Source organism: Taeniopygia guttata, chromosome 34, assembly GCF_048771995.1.
Source record: "Taeniopygia guttata chromosome 34, bTaeGut7.mat, whole genome shotgun sequence".
Classification (NCBI taxonomy): domain Eukaryota; kingdom Metazoa; phylum Chordata; class Aves; order Passeriformes; family Estrildidae; genus Taeniopygia; species Taeniopygia guttata.
The window spans coordinates 1,749,288-1,768,021 of NC_133059.1; the positions used below are offsets into that span (position 1 = coordinate 1,749,288).

The 18,734-nt window shown below is 48.3% G+C and overlaps 1 protein-coding gene and 1 long non-coding RNA gene across 2 annotated transcripts in view; one reads left to right on the forward strand and one right to left on the reverse strand.

Moving 5' to 3' along the window:
- Positions 1–18,734, forward strand: part of LOC121468955 (uncharacterized) — a 2,238,800-nt gene that overhangs the window by 1,275,497 nt on the left and 944,569 nt on the right. The window lies entirely within an intron of this gene.
- On the reverse strand, positions 16,209–18,163 carry LOC140681343 (uncharacterized). The gene is made up of 4 exons (XR_012052528.1): positions 17,628–18,163; positions 17,186–17,344; positions 16,888–16,999; positions 16,209–16,461 (listed from the first exon to the last, which is right to left on the reverse strand). It is a non-coding gene; the product is annotated as an uncharacterized lncRNA (long non-coding RNA).

Below are 18,734 nucleotides of genomic sequence, written 5' to 3' on the forward strand. Positions count from 1 at the left end.
ATGATGCCAATTAGGTTTGCTTTGAAAAAGCAGCATTTCTGACCTGGCAATGGTTGAACGCACACCTTTCTTACCTAAAACGGCCTGTCATACAAGGAGGTGCTGCAGCTCAATATGTTCTCTATTTCATTCCTACTTTCTCACCTGAGTATTCAGCAAGTCCTCCTCCAGCTCTGTAGCTAAATGGCTTTGGGAAAAAGACATTCCCTTCAGCACCTCTATCAAAGGCTTCCCCAAAATGAGGAGCTCAGGTTGGTTTTATCTTGCTCCCTATTTCTGCTTAGACACACCAGGAACACACTCTACTCTTGCTGTCACACAGCCACACCATTCACTAAAGTGGCCCCAAGAAGCCACTGGTGCGGTGCTGATCACAGCGTGTCCAGTGCAGAGATGATAACAACAGAGAGAAGCCCCAGTCTGGCTGCAGGTCTCATTCCTGCTGCTCTCCAGAGGAAACCCTGGATCACAGCCTCTTCCCTACCAAGCACACACTGCTCCCACCATCAGCAGCTCAGAGCAGGACTGCCAGACACAGCTCTGTGCCAGCCTGCTGACAGAAGTGCTGTAGGCACGGAGGTAGGACATAAGAGGATGCTGGGCCCTGCAGCACTTCCTGCTCTGGCTGGGAAAAGAGCTAGGGAAAACCAGGGCTGTTTAAAGAGAATTCTTTAAGGTATAGAAAAGATACCTTTCAAGCAGGGTTTTCCAAGATTCTTTCAAAACTTTTTCCTTGCCCCCTTGTATTGGCCATCTCTTGATTTTAAGCCTGACAAGTCCAAGGTATTCCCTAATGATTCCAAGTCCCCTCCTCACACATGGGATAGCCTGAATCAAAATGGGAGCCTAAATGCTGCTTAGGACAGAAAAACAAGTTTCCTAGAAACGCCTCAGTACTGGAATTTGTCCTTATGCTAGACTTCCCTAAGATTTCTCTTCAAACATGATTTAGGTACTAGAGCTGCCATATCATCAAGAACCCTGCACAGACACAGCTAGGAACCAAAAGCATGTCTACATCTTGTCCTTAGCAGAGTTTCCTATGCACCATGACAAACAAATCACGGGTGCAAGCTTGTTGCAGGCTTTGACATTGTAACCATCTTGAAAAGTATACAGGAATCCCATTAGAAGTACACACTTCAGGTTTCTATGATGTACAGACACTAGTGCTTCATACCACAGCTTGGACACCAAGAGCAGGTGGGATAAAACATCATATATGGTAGAGAATGTTTAAAAATTCACAAAATACCTGAGCAGTTCTCGGTGGAGTGTTTCTTTCAGAAGGTCCCAGAGACAGTGACTGGCTGGTGCTGGTGGCATTTGGAGATGGAGCTGTTTTTCTGTAAGGATGGTTCAGCATTTCAGGTTACAAGGCAAAAATATCAACAGTTCTTGTTCTTTCCTCACAGCAAAAACAGACCTTCATTTCCCAGAGGGTTTTTTTGAAATGGTTGTTGTCCTGGCTGAACTTACTGAAAAAGGGTCACCTCCAATGTCTTTCTATCTCTTTCACTGTAGCCAGGCCAATCAACATGAATGTCTTTGAAGAAATGTTCCTTCAGACTGAAAGAATTCTCATTTGCATCCAGGTTGGCTACCTAGGGGCAGACATTTAAAACATCAATATTCATTGCACCTAAAGGCAGGCTACAGATGTAAAACTGGTAGTACAGAGCTAAAGCAAAGCTGAAAAGAAAATCATGCACCAGTTTTCCAGGACTTTTGTTTGATGTGAAGAACAAAGCAGCTGTCATGTAAGAGGCAACAATATTAAACAGGTGTGGTCCATTTGGGCTGTAGAAATTTGGATGTAAGTAAATGCCAAACTGCTGCAAGCATGGAGGAAATGGAGGCTATGAAAATCTCTCCCTGCACCAGGGATCCAGGTTTTTTGGTCTTTAACGCAGCTTTGAGAATCAAGGTACACTATGCCAGAACTTCACATTTGAAATACATGGAGAGACCAGGTTTTTCCTTTCTGTTTTCCTTTTTTCAGGAGTAGGACCTGAAGAACATCATCCCCATGAGCAAGTCCATATTTTTCCACTCTCAGGAGGACACCTGCTGCCCTCTTGATTCACCCAGCTACATTGCCATGGCAGAACACAGCCTGGACCTGTAATGGGGCAGGTTTTCATCATCCCATGAAGCACCACAGGATGTTGGCATTTGTCTCTGCAAACAGAACTGCTTTTCTTTCTCAAGTGTCTGCTCAGAGGAAACTGCAGCTTCCTATGGAACACTTATAGGAGATAACCTACCTAGAGCTACACTTCAACAGCTTAAAAGGAACAAAGATGCCCAGAATCAGGAATTCACTTTTTAAAAGCAGAACTCAGGCTGTGTTGGAAGAGAAGGAAGGTTGTGAATAGAAGAGCTCAGCAAGTTCTCCCTACTGGTTTTTCACGTATAGCAAAAAACACCACCATCTCCCTATGAAGTTAAAAGAAATGTAAATAACAGTTTTCAGGATGTAGTGCTGTTCACACAGCCCTTTCAGAATGCAAACCAGTATCTCCAGGCAGTTCACACTGCAAACAAGAAAATACTCCTTCAAAATCTCCTTAAACATTAACAAGAACAAACAGAAAGGAGACATTTTTTTCATCTCTTACCCTCTAAGGAGCTGAGCTTTGAAGTCTTATCATCACCTGTTTCGTAGCTATAAAGGAAATATTGCTACTTGATATGGTAATGCTTGCATAATTCAGCAACAGCCTACATTGATGGGGAATATTGAAAAAGGAGGAAACAGCCACTGCATCCTTCAGTCCATGTGAATTGTATGAATGGCTGTAATAAAGAAATACCAGTGGCGCTAAAAGGACAACTGGAAACTTATGAGAAATAATAGGTGCCGAGGAAGTCGACAACTCAATTCACACAGCAGCAAAGCAACTCTGTGTTCAAAGTTGGGCCACCATCTTTATCCTGTAGGATTGTCCTGGAACACCCTTCCCTGGAAGGCAATCCCCACAGTAGAAGCAAATACCATTGAGAGGCCACCAAGTCCCTTCAAATGAAATAGTGCCCTATGTGACCACCAAAATTCTCTCCTCTGAAACTTGTCCCAGGGTATTTTAAGGACCTCAGCTAAGTGTTTCACCCAGTTGAGAGTTTCACCCTGTGAAGTTACTTCATGAAGCAGTTTACCAGTGCAAGGAAAAGAGGGAGGATTAAAATAAGGCATGAGAAGCAACAACATTACAAAGAATTTATCATTGCCAGGTATTCTAGAAGAACAACAACAAGGCCTCCAAAGTTTTGAAGGTTTCTTTCTTTTTGTCACATGGACTTGCAGTTGGGTGGAAACTGAGTAAAGTTGATGGGAAAATGCAAAGGGCATTTCCTAAGCTTCTCATTAGTTTCTAATTGAAACCCTGAAGTAAGACTGCTAAGAGTTAGCATTGCTGGCAGCAGCCCCAGGATCTCACCTCCTGAAGGATCTTTCCAAGGGACTCCTTGTCCTTTTCCACAACTCCCTCTCTCTCTAAGCAGGTAAGTAACTCTGACTTCTTGTAATTCTTCAGAGCCAGTAAATGAATCACCCTGTCTCTGATGGGTCGTTGAGAAACAGCACTGAAAAGTCTCCGGATGTATTTTGCAGGGTTCATGGGCATCGTTCTCTTCCTCCCAGGCACAAGATCTGGAGAGCTGTGTGGGGCTCTCCTGAGCTCTGGTATTTTCACTTCAGTAAAGAAAAAACAGAAAATGAATTGTCAAACGGGGAGTGGGAGGAATCAAGGTAGTTGATGCAAAACGAAGTACCGAGACTGTGGAAACTCTATTTGTTCAGAATGTATAGATCAGTACAAATCCAGACAGTAAAGCATTAGGAAGAAACAGTCATTAAAAATACCGTGTGAAGGAGTGATACTGGAGGGGAGGTATTTATGGAAAACTCTTTATATGCATGGTGGTTTTTGTATTTCTCCAGTTTGTAAGCTCAAGCACTAAGCTATGTCAAGAATGATATGGACGGGGGGATTAAATGCTTCTTTGGCAAGTTTGACAACACCAGAGGTCTGGGATGCAATCCAGAGGGACATGGAGAACCTTGGCAAGTAGGGCCCTGGGAACCTCATCAGATTCAACAAGGCCAAGTGCAAAGAGCTGCATCTTTGGGATTGGGACATGCCCTATCCCAGCTGGGCATGGATGCTGGGATGGGATGAGGAGCCTGGGATGAAGGTGGGGAGGACCTGGGGGTGCTGGTGGATGAGAGGCTGGGCATGAGCTGGAAGCATGTGCTGGCAGCCCAGAAAGACAACTGTGTCCTGGGCTGCATCAGGTGAAACGTGGCCAGCAGGTCAAGGGAGGGGATATGACAGAGCAAGCAGTGTTTGAAACCAGGAACTCGTGCTTAGTGGCTGATGGAGACTTGATGCATATTGGTGAGAAATCCGGGAGCTTTGTCTCTTCCATCCCACACACAGAGACTGACCTTTCTTGACACGCTCCTTCAGTCTTTCAATGTAGGTCAAATTTTTAATGCCTTTCTCCACTTCCTGTTCCTTGGACCATGCCTCTCTATTTGTCTGCAAACCTAATTGCATAAACATCACACACTTCAATTATTTAGAGCACTGTAAACATGCCAGTTGTCGAGTGAAGACACCGCTAATGTTTTGAGAAGTTCAATCCAATGTGGATAGAGAAACTTCCTACAGCATTCAAACAAAACACCTCCTAAAACCATACCCCTGAATGACTTCTAACAAAAATTACCTGAAGCCATAAGCAAGCATTAAGATCAAAATTAGGTAAGAGTTCTTCACCCAGAGGGTGATCAGGCATTGGGACAGGCTCCCCACAAGACTGCTCATGGTACCAAGTCCACTAGAGCTCAGAAAACATTTGGACAAGTTCCACAGGCACCTGGTGGGATTCTTGGGGACAGAGCTGCACTTGCATATCCTTGTGGATCCCTTCCAAGTCTGATTCTGATTCTCTGATTCTGTGACAAAGCCCAGTCCCTAACTGGTACAGCATGGAGCATGTTGCAAAGGCACCCTGTACCCTAGCAGCAACCAGACCTGTCTCACCTGAGCTTCTCTGTGCCAGCCTAAAGCCAAAGCAGCACCAAGTTCCACAATTGTCTCACTACTGCCAGTCCTCACACCCCAGTTACTGAATGCTAAATATTCCCTTAGGGTCTGTGTAGACCACCACCAAGAATCACACAAATCATCATTCACATGTGAAACAGAATGTCCCCAATGAGAAATGTGAAGTTTAGTTTTGTCTCTGCAAAAAGCCACCATGGTGCTAGTTTAAAATGCTCTGCAGTAGGCTAAGGCAGAGCAAGAGCTGCACTTGCAGTGGCAGGGAAGTCCCTGCAGGCAGGTGACTGCAGCCACAGCCAGGTGAGAGCCTGCTTTCCTCAGGGCAGCTGGCTGTACCTGGCTCAGCTCACTGCTGCAGGCAGCACCACTGAGTGCCTGTAAGGGGGATGTGCACCTCGAGTCTGCCTGGAACCAGACTCCTTGGGGAAACAGCATTGAGAACAGATTCATAACAAATGACATCACCTAAGCACCTTGTGCTTTGTGGGAAATGATGGAATCCGTGGGGAAGATGACATCAATATCTTCCTTTCGATTGCCTTGAAAAGAACCCAACACTGTGTTGCGGCAACACTCACTTATTAACGACCAAGAGAAAAAATTAAATCAAGCAAAGTTTCCCAAGCTGACCTTATGAAATCCTCTATGCAACAACTTTCTCAAGGTTGCATAGGTTTTCCCAATTAAATTTAGAGGATAATGACAGTGCCTAGATACTCCAAAAGCAAAATCTTAGCTACCAAGGCAGTGAATTTAGGTGCATGGAGTAGTCCAAGTCCATCCCATCAACCAGTATGCAAACAAGGAAGGTCTAGCAGGTTTTCTCAGGGGAAAACAAACCAGTGGCTAAATGTAGTGGCAAGAGACTGCAAGGTTGACCTGAGGGCATACCACCTCCAGTCGAGATCTCTGAACACAAGAGATCCCCTGTCCCAAGAATATGCTGCAAAAATGAGTTACCAAGTTGAAAATCTTACCGACACTGAGCAAAATGTGAAAAACAATCATACCTCCAGCTGGGTTATACAAGTTGACATTCTGCGCACTTCCATTGTGCGATGCCTTGCTGGCATTTGGCTAAAAGGAAAAAGATATTTTCTGTAAAAACTTCAGCCTGCTCTCCATCACTGCTGATTAACTAGGCCCTTTGTTTTAAACAAGAGCTGTATTTGCAAAGGTTTGCTGTCACATCACTAGAAAGGGCTGCTTTGACAGAGTTCTCCCTCTGCAAGCAGCCGGCTACAAAACTGCCCTGAGAGAGCAACCCTCACTTGGCCTCTAACGCAGCCAAGTGTTCAAGTAGCAAGTCATCCTTTCCCAGTTGCCGGAATTTATAGGCACAGGCTGCCCTTGAAATCAAGTACCTGAGTACAACTGAACTGGCCAGTGTCCAGCTAACAATCCAGGTGAGAGTGGTTCACAAAAATATAAGAATTTTGGACACGACCTGATGCTGGGATTTATTTGGTACTAAGGAAGCACATCTTAGAGTCAGCTCCAAGAAGAATTTCATCTGCATAAGGTGAATTTTGACTCTCAACAGGCATGAAAGCCCTTTCTCTTGTCCTCAGCTCTAGATGCAATTCTTTGAAGCTGTGAAATGGAAGCAGTTTATCCTAGGTTAATCAGATATAACAAAATTTGGGTTGCTTGTCTGATCTCATAATTAATACAGAATGCATCACATTCTGCGGGAGGTTAAAAATCACTGAAATGTTCATCAGTCTAAGTACATTTTTTAACAAAAACAACTACTGCCATCCACCTGCTTCATTCTGTAGGCAAAATTGTCTGAGATAAAAATCTAAAAAGCTATGATAAATGGACTGAAAGATGTGAATTAATTACCATGAGAAGGGAGACATCAATACCAAAGAGAAGATAGAATATTACTTAATTGAAGAAATTATGTAATTTAGAACCAATGAAGATTAATTGGTTTTTTGGGGTTTTTTGGGGGGGTTTTTTTGGGGTGTTTTTTGTTTGTTTGTTTGTTTGTTTTTTGTTTGGTTGGTTTTTTTTTTTGCTAGAAATGCTGAAATTTCTTTGTTTGGAAAAGCTTTGAAAACGGTGTGCATGTGGCTGGAGTTCTCCACTATCATCACAGCTGAGCATAAATACTAAATACTAATACTAAAAAATACTGTTAGAGAGTTTCCTTTATCCTGACATGTTCGGTGAGTGCAGTACAAACATGGAACAATGAGAAATCCATGCATTTTGACCAAGAGCCATGCCCAGAGCATGAATTTCCTGAGTGTCCCAGCACTGAGAACATCTGACTTTCACTGGAACCTCCTCAGTGCAATCCCTGAGAAACACATCCATCAGAGAACTTCCCACTTCCACTGGCACCTCTTCCGTGTCATCCCTGTGAGTGGCTTCCCCCCGGGCAGCTGCCTCAAAGGGGCCCTTGGAGCACCAGTGGGGCCCCAGCCCTGCCCAACAGGTCCCGCGGGGTCAGCAGCACCTGACACCAACACCATGGCCAAGCCCCCACCCGCTGGCAGCCCGCAGAGCCCGACACCTGCCCCTCACCTCTTGGTCCTGGGACCTCTGGGTCACCCTGACGGGCACGGCAGGGCTCTTGGGGGCCCTGCGGGACGCAGTGCAGACTGGGGCCCTGTGGAACGCTCTGGATCGTGCCCAGGCCCACAGCTCCGCCATCCTGCTCTGCCTCGGGTGCTCCGGCTCCCACACAGCCACTGGTCCTGCTGAAGAGTCTGCAAAATGCAAAATATTTGTCAGGAAAATGTGTTCTTTAAAGTTTGTCCTTGTTGATGGCTTTCAAGGCCCATCAACAAGAAGGGAGGTTATTCCCATGAAACAAGAAGTAGCCAACGAGTGATGGCCAGGCCTTTGAAAGGCAGGTTACTTCTTGGCTGGATTGCCTTGTTGGGGTGCAGGGCTTGACAGGCTTCAGCTACCTCAGACACCGGGGAGGTTAGCAAGGCTTGGGAAGAAGGATGTACCACTGATGGTGGGCACAAAGAATGCAGATTTAGGGACACAAGGACATTTGGCAGAAGCCCCAAGGAAAGGAACAAACTGATAAAGCCAATGCAGAAACTGCGCTGAATCACCTCCTGTGAGGTAAAAGGTCATTCCAGCAGGGGCAGACCATGGCCATGCGCTCCAGAAGCCATTGACATAAAAGAAGGGAGAGACTGAGCATGCAGACTAATGAACATGAGAAGTGAGAGGATCATTACCCAACAGCAGACAGAATACTAATTATGAAGAGAACTAGGGAACTTGCAGTCAATGAACACTAATTCCTTTCTTTGCTAAAACGTAGAAATACTAAGACACTCTACTTCTTGGGGCGCTGGCTTTGTGAATTTGTCCCTGAGCCCCCCATTTCTGCACAGAACTGTAAATAATTACCTCCACTCAGTGTGTGGATCAGTCTCTTGACCAACGTGTGCTAGAACCAGCTAAACTGGAACAACACTCGCTCTCGCTCTGACACCTCCGCTCTCAACGCAGCGGCCGAAGGGTCTGAGCAGTCCTGCTCTGTGCTGGTGACAATGGCCACGTGTCCTTGGAAACGGGGAGTTCCATGTTCCAGGCTGGGCGGGATGTCACTGAGGAGCAGGACGCGACACAGTCGGGGCACAGGGAGTTCACAATGGGCACACGTGGGGAATGCCCTGCCTTATCCCATGACTGACTCAGCTCATTTCCAAGTGCAGAAAGGGGTGCTTTGGCCACCCCAGTTGCTGCAGTAGCTTTGCAAACCAGGGCTAATGAAGTGTTTCTGCACAAAAGTGCTGCATTTGGCTCTCTCTGAGGCAAAGGAGCAGCTTAACACCCCTAACCAGGTCAGCAAGGTGCAGCCCCCCAGCACTGGGCCATCCTGTCATGGGCCAGTCAGTCTGTGAGGCTTCCAGCACATACACAGTCACTCAAATATCATCTCTTTGACAAAACCCCTTGACCTTTCCTCATCCCAGTCTCCTAAAAGGAAGCAAGCCAGCAGCATGCCCAGGCCCTCATGTGCTGTGCAGGAGGAGCTGACATGGAAAGGCCCACGCTGGCCCTGAGCACAATTACAGGCTGATAATTTTGCTGACTGCAGCTGGCCATTGAAGTTACTGACACATGTAGATAAACATTTTATACTCAGTTTATGATGGTTTTATTGTCGTTTTCCCCCTACCCAAGATTATTCCTGATTTAAGACAGCTGGCACCAAAAATAAGTGTTGTCCAGTCATTACAGGGAGAGAGAATAAGAGCATGTAGTTGAGAATGTGTTGAATGTTACCATCCAGAGCACATTTTCAATGACATCCTCTATTTGTTTTCAAGACTATGTCTATATCTACCCAGGTCTGATCTCCTGGCTGCCCCACTCACAAGGACAGTGCAGTTTGGGGAAAGAAAGGGAGGAAGCAATTTGTCAAACACCAGAGCCCACATCTGTGTCCCTTTTTGGGAATGACTGGATGGTGTTGATGATGGATCCCCAGTTATGAACTATTGCAAAAGCCTGTGTACGAATCATGAAAGGAATCCATGGAGGTGCTACACTGGACTCCAGAATGTCCAGCAGCCTTTCTATATATTTTAAAGGTTATTGATGACAACCCCTGCTCTGGAGTTACCAGATTTGACTGACCCCTTTGCACTGTTCATACATGAGTGCCCTTGCCTTGCACAGTAACTCCATTTTTAGCTCAAAGAATGGGAATGAAGGAAGTAACCCTGCGGTATTTTGAGCCTATTTCTCAAAAAACAACTAACCAATGTACTACAGGGATGGCCAATACACCTCAGAGCAGGAGCCACCATGGTCCTGATTGATGGAATATACTTGAAAATAAATGGTGAAAAAAGTGACAGCTGATGTGCTACACATGGTTATGTCTTGTGTAGAACAAAAAAAATGCCACTGGTTATCCCTGAGCAGAATCTGAAAGTAACAGGTGGTACTCCTGGAGCAAAAGACCTTGAGACCCAGGCCCCTCAAAAACTTTTTTTGTCCTTGCTGCACGTGTGCTTAGAGTGACATGTGGGTCACCTTCCTGCCAGTTCAGAATGTGCAGAACTGTACCTAAGTGCTACTTCTGTTCAAAGTTTTCTGGAGGCAAAAAGGGAGCTGGGACAGGGGCAGAACGGGGAATGTCCATAAGTAATAGGTTGTCCTGAAGTCCCTTTTGCCAGGCAGATGCCATGGGGGGCTCTCACCCAGAGGAAGAGCCAGGACCCGCAGGGCAGATCCGGCCAGGACAGGGGTAATTTTTGCAGCAGCCAGGAGGAGCACAGCCAGGACCTTGGGGTAACTGGCTATCACCTGCCACGTGGCAGGGGGAAATGGAAAGGGTTTGTTCTTCCTCCACCGGTGTGCCGTAAATCGTGGGGTGTTGCTATCGCGCTGGCGCGGTAGTGTGGAGAAAGGGTTTTAGAAAGGCCTTGGGAATGGGAAACTGAGGAAAAGATACATTTATGTATGCCCCATTGTTTCAGGAAAGTTTTGCTTCAGCATTTTGCTGTAAACCCCTTTTTCCCCACCCCTGAGCAGTTCCCATTGGACCTGACCCCTGGGGTGGTTCTGATGAGCCCATGCTGGACACTGTCTCTATTGGTTAGACCTTATCTCTTAATTTTGCTCTATAAAACTGTATCTGGGCAGTAGCCCAGGGTCTTTTGTCCCTGCAACCATTCAGGCAATACAATCTCTCTGGACTGCACACAACTGACCTCTCTTCATCTCTTTATCCCGAATCCTTGCGGCGACCGAGGCGCACCGCCGCTTGGCCCGTGCAAACCCAGCCGCTGCCTGGTGAGCCCAGTGCAGCGGGACAGTGGCAAACCCCGGTCCCCTGAGGGGACAGCGAGCCGGAGGGGTCCCGGGGGGGGCCGGGGAGGGATTGGGGACAGCCGCAAGTGACCCCCGGAAGCCGCAGTGGGGTGTGCCAAGTTCTGTATGGTGAACAATCACGTGTGATTCGTTCACCTCTTGTACACTCTCCTTTTAGTGTTGTTATTACCGTTTGTGGGATTTTTTCACTGCTGTTTCTAGTAAATTGTTCTTACCTCAACCTATGATCTTTACCTACTTGTGCTCTTCTCTCCTCCTGCCACAGGAAAAGTGGTGGGGAAGTCAGTGAGTGACACCTGGTCTGAGCTGTATCAGTGTGAGCACAAAACTGGGGAATACCATTCCTACACTGCAACAATGTAGAAAAATCAATTTCCTAAGTTACTTTCCTTGTTTAGTCCTACAGGAAAATTAGCCTGCTGAAAAGCAACTGCTGTCATTGAACTGAAAGCCTGCTAGGTAATGCCCGTTTTAAAGTACAGATTTAATAAAGTTACACAGAAAGCAAAAATTAAATATTGATAAATAGTCTTTATAATAACATTTAAAAAAATGTAAAATCGATGATGGGAGAAATTCCTGTGATCTTTTTCTGCTCCCACAGTGACAAAGAATTCTATAAAGCAAATTACAACTGAATATTTTCAGCCTCTAAAAATAAGTTAAGCAAAATAGTAGAAAGAGTTACACTGGAGTTGCATTTCCAAAGCAGATGGTTTACTTTAATGGTTAAGGCTAAAGAATGGGAAATGAGAGAATCTGTGTGTTGAAAAAAAAACACCCATAATGGAACTGTGCAAATGCACTCTGTTCCTCCCTGAAATGGAAAGTCTCATATTCAAAATATCATTGAAAGCTGAGGCCATGATTTCAAGAGATTGAATGGCAATCAGCTGTGTCATAAGTCATTAAAGAGAGCAGTACTGATCTGACTTCACAGGTGTCTGAATGAATGACAGAACAGAAAATCAATACATTCCTAATCATGTTTTCTTGGATAAGTCAGATTTTCCAGAGGATTCAGAAAACAGGTTTGGGCTTGGTTTTTCCTCCCTCTAAAAAATGGCCAAAAGAGTTCATGCTTTCGCTTAGTTCTGAAGGGTCACTTGGCTATGATCAAGGGAAAAGATAGTAGATTCCAAAAAGATGTCCTTGATTTTCAGACTTTTCACAGACAAAATACCATGAAAGAAAAACTTAAAATCAATTGAATTCAGACACCACTTTGCTCTCCATTAAACCACAAACCCACACTCTAACCTAACCCTAAGCCTAAACCCACACCCTAACCTAACCCTAAACCCACACTCTACCCTAACCCTTACCCTTCTCATTAATACCAACACAGAAACACCAACAGCCTTGGTTGGCAGAAAAAGGGAAACTGTGATTTCTCGACAACTCAGACAAGCCCTGGGCATGGCAGGGGCAGGGCAGAGCTGGCAATGGCAGGGCAGGGCCCGGGGGGCAGCGAGATGGGAGTGTGCAACCTGCAGGGACACAGCAGCAGCTGTGGGACAGCGCAGGACAAGCTGTGCTGGACATGGCCAAGGGCCCTGGCAAGGCTGGCAGTGGCCAGGAGAAGCCAGGCCTTGGTGCCCTGGGGCACAGCAGCGTCTTGCCACCAAGGGCTGTGAGGAGGAGACACCTTGTCCTGAGGCACTGGGGCCTCCTGGCACAGCCCCAGCCAGGCTGGGCACTGCCATCCCTTGTCCTGCCCTCAGCATCCCTCCCTATGCCAGTGCTCCCGGCAGAGCCCTGAGCAGGCGGGGAGGGACAGGATCTGCCTTCCCTGGGGCTGGGGCTCAGGCCTTGGCCTTTCTGCTGCCTCCAGCCAGCCCAGGCTCTGCTCAGCAGCTGAGCTGCCTACACAGAGCCTCTGCCTCCCTGCACTCCTGGCCTCAGGGAGCTGCTGGGAAGAGGCCCTGGGGAGCCTTGGTCAGGAATGGCCCTGGGCCCTCCTTCATGCCCCCAGGGATGGCAGGATTTTCAAAGGACTTGGGCTTTTGCTTGGGGTCCTGAGAGGTTTGTGCAATCATGGCCTCCAATTATCTGCTGGAATTAGTCCCTGGAGAGTCTTTGTCAGGAGGTTTCCTACAATACTGATGGAAAACTATTTGCAAGAGCTTCCAATAAATCCACGTTCCCCTTTGAAGAGTATATTTTATGACTGTTCTATTTAGAGCAGAGGTGACTGCAGCATTCAGCCACTGATATTGGCCCAGGGACTCTCCTGAGGATGTCTGGCCTAGTCAGAGAAGCTGTGCCTGAGGCAGTGTGGACAACCTTGCCCCACATAGCCCAAGCCCATCCTGTCTCTGCTCAGTCACCTGGGACCTGCTGTGCTTGGAGAACTGGCTGCGCTCAGGCAAAGAGGGGTTTTCTTCTTTTATTTTTTGAAGCAATCTAAAACTCTTAAGCTTCCCCATTTAAAACAGACACACTCCTCAAGTGTGTGCCAAGCCCTAGGTACCTCCAAGGAGGTTCCCCTTCCCCAAGGCAGAGCCCTGCAAGGAATGATGTAGACACACAGGAAGTTCTGCAATGAACACAAATGCAGAGTTGGCTCAGGACAGAATGAGAGCCACTCCTGAAGGACAGACCAGCTTTGCACTCCTTGCAGCTCAAAGCTCCCAGTGGGTTCTTGGGAGGTGTGTGAGTGACTCAAGAGGGAGGGAAGGGAAATGCAGAGAGCCCTGGAAGTGCTTCTGTGCAGACAGGCTGTGGGGAAGGGCACCGCACACCTGCCCTGGGCCGGCTGTGAGGGTGGATCATCATCCCAACCTGCACTGGGCATTGCAAGGGACTGCTGCCATGGACACCGCACTGACCCCAGCGCGCCAGCCCATTGCTCAGGGCTGGTGTCACTGCCCAGAGCCAGAGGGGAGCCCTTGCTGTGGGTCTGTGCCGTGGCCGCCTGCCCTGTGCCGCGCGGGCCGGTCAGGCGCCGCGGAACCTGCAGCAAACAGCAGGGCCAGGGCCAAGGCCAGGTCAGGCAGACAGAAAGGGGCAGTGCTGGGCACTGTTTGCATGGCAGCCCTCACTGGGACACCACACCTGGGTCACCTGGCCTGGCAGGTGCCATGGAAACCCCTGGCAGGGACTGATGGCACAGACCCTGGCACTGAGACGCTGCTGCTGGGCCGGGTGCTGAGCACAGGGCTGGGCACACAGAGATGCTTTTGTTCTTGCTGAGCTCCCACTGAGCCAAAGCCTGGCCTGCCCCTCCTCTGGCCACGCTGGAGAGGGGCTGGGGCTGCGGGGCAGCTTGGGAGGGGACACAGCCAGGACAGGTGACCCCAACTGACCCCGGGGATACCCCAGACCATAGGGCATCACACTCAGGGTAAAAAGTGGGGGGAACAAGGAGGAAGGGGGGACATTTGGAGTGATGGGTTTTGTCTTTCCAGGTAACACTTAGGCTGGAGGGGGCCCTGTTTCACCAGTGGGCAGGGTCAGCACCAAAGACACAGACACCAACTGAAGGAATTGTGTCATTTATATCATGCACAGCTGCAAAGAATTACAAAAGGATAAGCTCAGCAAAGCACATCATCATTAGCAAAGCATTACAAAAGAAGCTCAGCAATGCATCCAGTCATTGCTACCAGAGATTGCCTGGAGTGATTAAGGAAAGATCCATCACCAATTAGCCTCAGGCTTTACCATCATCCACAGCCACACATCAGCTGGGGGAAGCCAAGGACTGGAGAGTCACTGGGAATTCCTGCAGGTGCCTCCACCTCTGCAGGCAATGAGGCTCCAAAGCTGTGAGAGGACCCAGCTTTTACACTGTTAAACAAACAAGCTGGCATCACTGCCACTGCGAGAACATCTGCTTTCATTCTCCTGACTGCTTTCTCCCAAAGCCTGGCCAGGGCTGAAGGAGGAACCAAGGGAGTTGACTTTGATCCTTCACCCCCAAACAAGGCCAGATGGGGCCTTGTCTGTTTCTAAATACAGAAAGATAAATCCATGTTTTATCAAGGAACACATGCATTGATCCTGTTGTTAATCATGCTTCCTTAATGAGTGGATACAAATACAACATTTGCTTGGAAGGTTCATCTAGTGGTGAGCTTTGCCTCAGGGCCTGTTCAGGCCTTGATCACAACCTGTTCAGGCCTTGGTACTTTGATCGGTCCTGAGAACTACAATCAACTACAACCTTTGTAATAATTCTTTCAGTAACACAGCTTAGATTTAGGTATTAGGCACAAAGGCATCTCCTCTTGTTCTACAATTAAGTGCAGTTTAACTTCATTACACAGAGCTATTCACGTTCCTTTTAAAACATGCCTAAATAGTTGCTATTCTCTGTTATTTATCAAAAGCCTCTCTTTTCTTGAGATTGTCTCTTTTAAGAAAGGTCTCAATACTCCACTTCCCAGCACAAAGTGTCACAGCAACTCACCAAGTGCACACACTGCAATGATGACAGGCCCTGCCACCAATGCATTTCACAGCAGCCTCTAATTTGGCAGCCACGAAGCCAATCCCACCAAGAAGAATTTTCTTTTGCCACTCTTCTACTGCTCTTTCTGTCAAGGTGATTCCTGCCTGTTGGCCTTCAAACCCATCACTGCTAGCAGTGCAACATCCCCGTCCCCTGATAGCCCAGGTTCCTCCTTGGCCAGCAAGCAGATAATCCAAGGCCATGCGGTTCTCTGGAGTCCCCATTTGTGTTTGTTGGAGCTCATAGGATGTGCTATTGGACATTTTAACAGTATCATTTGCTACCTCTTCTAGTAATCCATTCAGCTCATTCATGTCAACTCCATGGGGCGGGGCAGCGCACATGGGGCACAGGGTGAACCAGAATCCTTTGCTTTCGGAAACCCAAGGCACTCTTTGGGTGGAAAATGTTCTCTGGGCCCTAAGTCTTCCGTGTGGTCGTTGCTGAAGGACCCTAAATGGGGGCCCTGCAGCTGGGAGCGGTGTGACACTGACACTGACCAGCTGCAGCACCCCAAGTTCTACTGACATTGGGAGTGATGGTAAAGCACAGAAATCTTCTGACACTGTAGCCTCTATAACTGTGACAGGGTTTGGTTTCTCCTGACGGGAAATCTGAGTGAATCCTGTCACACTGATCGTTGTATTCCCGTGTCCCACAGCACAGGTTTCTGTAACTGCCCTTCATTGACTCCGTTACGAGGCAGAGCCCATTGACAGAGTTCTGGCCACCCCACAGGGTGGGCCCTCCAAGGGAACCCCATTCCTCACAACTTCAGCTGAGAACATACCCAGCAATTAGTGACACTGTGTGCTTTGGCTACCTTGGTCTTTAAATTTCCAAAACATTTTGATGACTGATATATTGGTGAAACTCTGGAGGTGTTTTGGCAAACGTCAGTAGTACTTTAGTGACACCGTTCTTCATTCTTTTTGCTCAATGTCGTTCAGGTTAGGAACAATAATTCTGTTGTCCATGGAGCTGGCAACTTTTTAATTCCAGAATAATGCCCCCAAGGTCCTTTAGTGTTCAGCTTTACCATGTTGTCTGTGGGTAACAAGGCTTGGTGGGGCCCTTTCCCTTTTGGCTGGAAGAGGGCCAGGACCTCTGCTTAAAGAAAAAAAAAGGAAAAAGAAAAAAAATACAATTAGGTGAATTGTAAAAGATACAAATAAAATCCAAGTGTTAGTGAAACAACTTCTGTAACTTTGCATTAAGACGTAAATTATCTTTTTAAAAAGAGAACTCAGTTATTTACATTGTAAATGTGCTGATGGCATGGATCCATCTTACTGATCTCAACAGCCTTTTTTACAGTTTATGGGGTTTGTTTCCAACATTCTTTTTTTTAAATTGTGGTCGAAGCAATAGGAAATTGATTGGGGCCCTTCCAGCTCCAGGCAGGACTGGGAATCTCAACTCTGTCAAACCCCAAATCCTTTAGAAGATGACCTTCCTTCTCACTCTGGGAATGAGCTGCACATTCCCTCTGAAATTGTCAGGGGTTTCTTACGGATGAAAAATCCCACTTACGGCTTTTTGCTCTGCTTTGGAAGTGGGAAGGGCAATTCTCCATCCATCAGCTCCAGACTGCACTGCCTCAGGAACACGGCTCACTTGCCAGCTTTGGCCACTCATGGCACTTCTAGAGGAGGAAGAAAGTGCAACTGCACAATTCCAGCCAAAAAGAAATGAAGAATGAATAGTGGAGATCCAGGCGTTCCTGCGGAGATCCAGGGGTTCAGCTGGGACTATGGGGAGTTTGGGTCCTTGCCAATTGGATGTGTGTTCCCAGCTGCAATCTCCTGGCCTGCAGGGGAGTCTCACTCACCTGCCAAAGCAGAAAGCTCAGGCACTGTGCTCCAACGGGCTCGTCTGATGCAAAGCTGTCAGAGCAATGTGAGGGCAGAGCCAGCCCAGCTGTGCCCGGGGCAGAGCCCAGCAGAGCCCTGGCAGAGCCCAGAGCAGCCTCAGCACCCGCAGAGCCCGGCTGCAAGGAGAGAAACCAGAAAGCCCCGTCAGCTGAAGGCTGCTGTCCCCTTGTCCCAGCTGCCCACAGAGCCCAGGCCATGCTGGCCGTGCCCAGAGCTGTGCCCAGAGCTGCCCATCACTGCTGCCTTTGGCAGCAGAGCAGGAGGGCAGGACATTCCCAGCCTGCAGCCAGCCACAGCACATCCAGCCCCTCAGCAGCTGCCCAGAGCAGGAGCCTCCTTGTGCTTGTTGCCGTCTCCCAAAAGCTCTGATCCCACCATGCCAAGCAGACGGGGACTCACCTCACGCCATCCTCCGCTGGGAGAAAAGCTGGTCCCAAACGATGTCCTCAGCCTTCTCCAAGGGCACGGCCCATCCACGCTGCAGCTGCTCCCAGGCACTTCCCAATCCCGACTGGACCTTACATAGAACGCTTCCTCTAGAAAAACAAACAACAAACTGTTGAAAAGAGATTAGAGACAAGGGGAAACAAGAAAAAACTCTTATCTCTGTCAGAGGTCTGAGGAAGGCCCAACCCCTACATGCTAGGGAAAATCCCACCCATGGGGGAGAGAAGCCCACACTTTCTCTCTTCCCTCCTGCACTGCCCCCCAAAATAACGGTGATCCCAAAGCAAACAAGGGCAGAGGAGCAGCCCAAGCCCTTCCTTGCCTGCAAAGCAAAGCAGCCCCTGCACAGGTTCTGGAGTCCCACCTCTGCTCCCGCCATGGGGGTTTCTCTGTGCCGGGCTGGCTGCCCCAGCCCCAGCCCCAGCCTCAGCCCAGGCCATGCTGGGTGCTGGGGGCTGTTGGCAGGGCCAGGAGCCAACTCCCATCTTGTATCCACCCCAGCCCATGCCCCCAGCCCTGCCAAAAAGCAGCTGGGCAGCGACTGAAGTTGCATCTGCTCCCGCAAAGGGAGAAACTTTTGTTCCCAGCCAGTCTGAGCAATGCCCAAATCTGGGAGCATTTCCCCGGCTGTGGACTCATCTGCGAATTCGCTGTGGAGCCTGGCTTTGAAGACGGTGCCACAAGTCCATCATCTTCAGCTGCCAGTGGCCAGGTTGAGGAAGAGGTGTCATCCTTGATGTTGTCGTCGCTGTCTCCAGCAGCAGCAGCAGCCCCACCTGGTACAGCTTCTCCAAGGGCTCCTTCTCCTTCCCTGGGGGTCAGACCAGGCTGTCAGGGTTCTGCCCAGGGCCCCAGCTGTCAGGGAACCAGGACAAGCAAAACCAGCTCGGATGGCAGCCACCAGTGCTGGGCAGAGCAGCTCAGCTCCAGCACAAGGGCTGCGTGTTCCCACCCAACAATCCCAGTGCATTGATACAGGCAGGGAAAAAAGTCTGGGTTTCCTTGCTTCTGATTGCCAGGGCATGTGTGGACCTGTAACTTACCAGGGCCCTGGAGCAA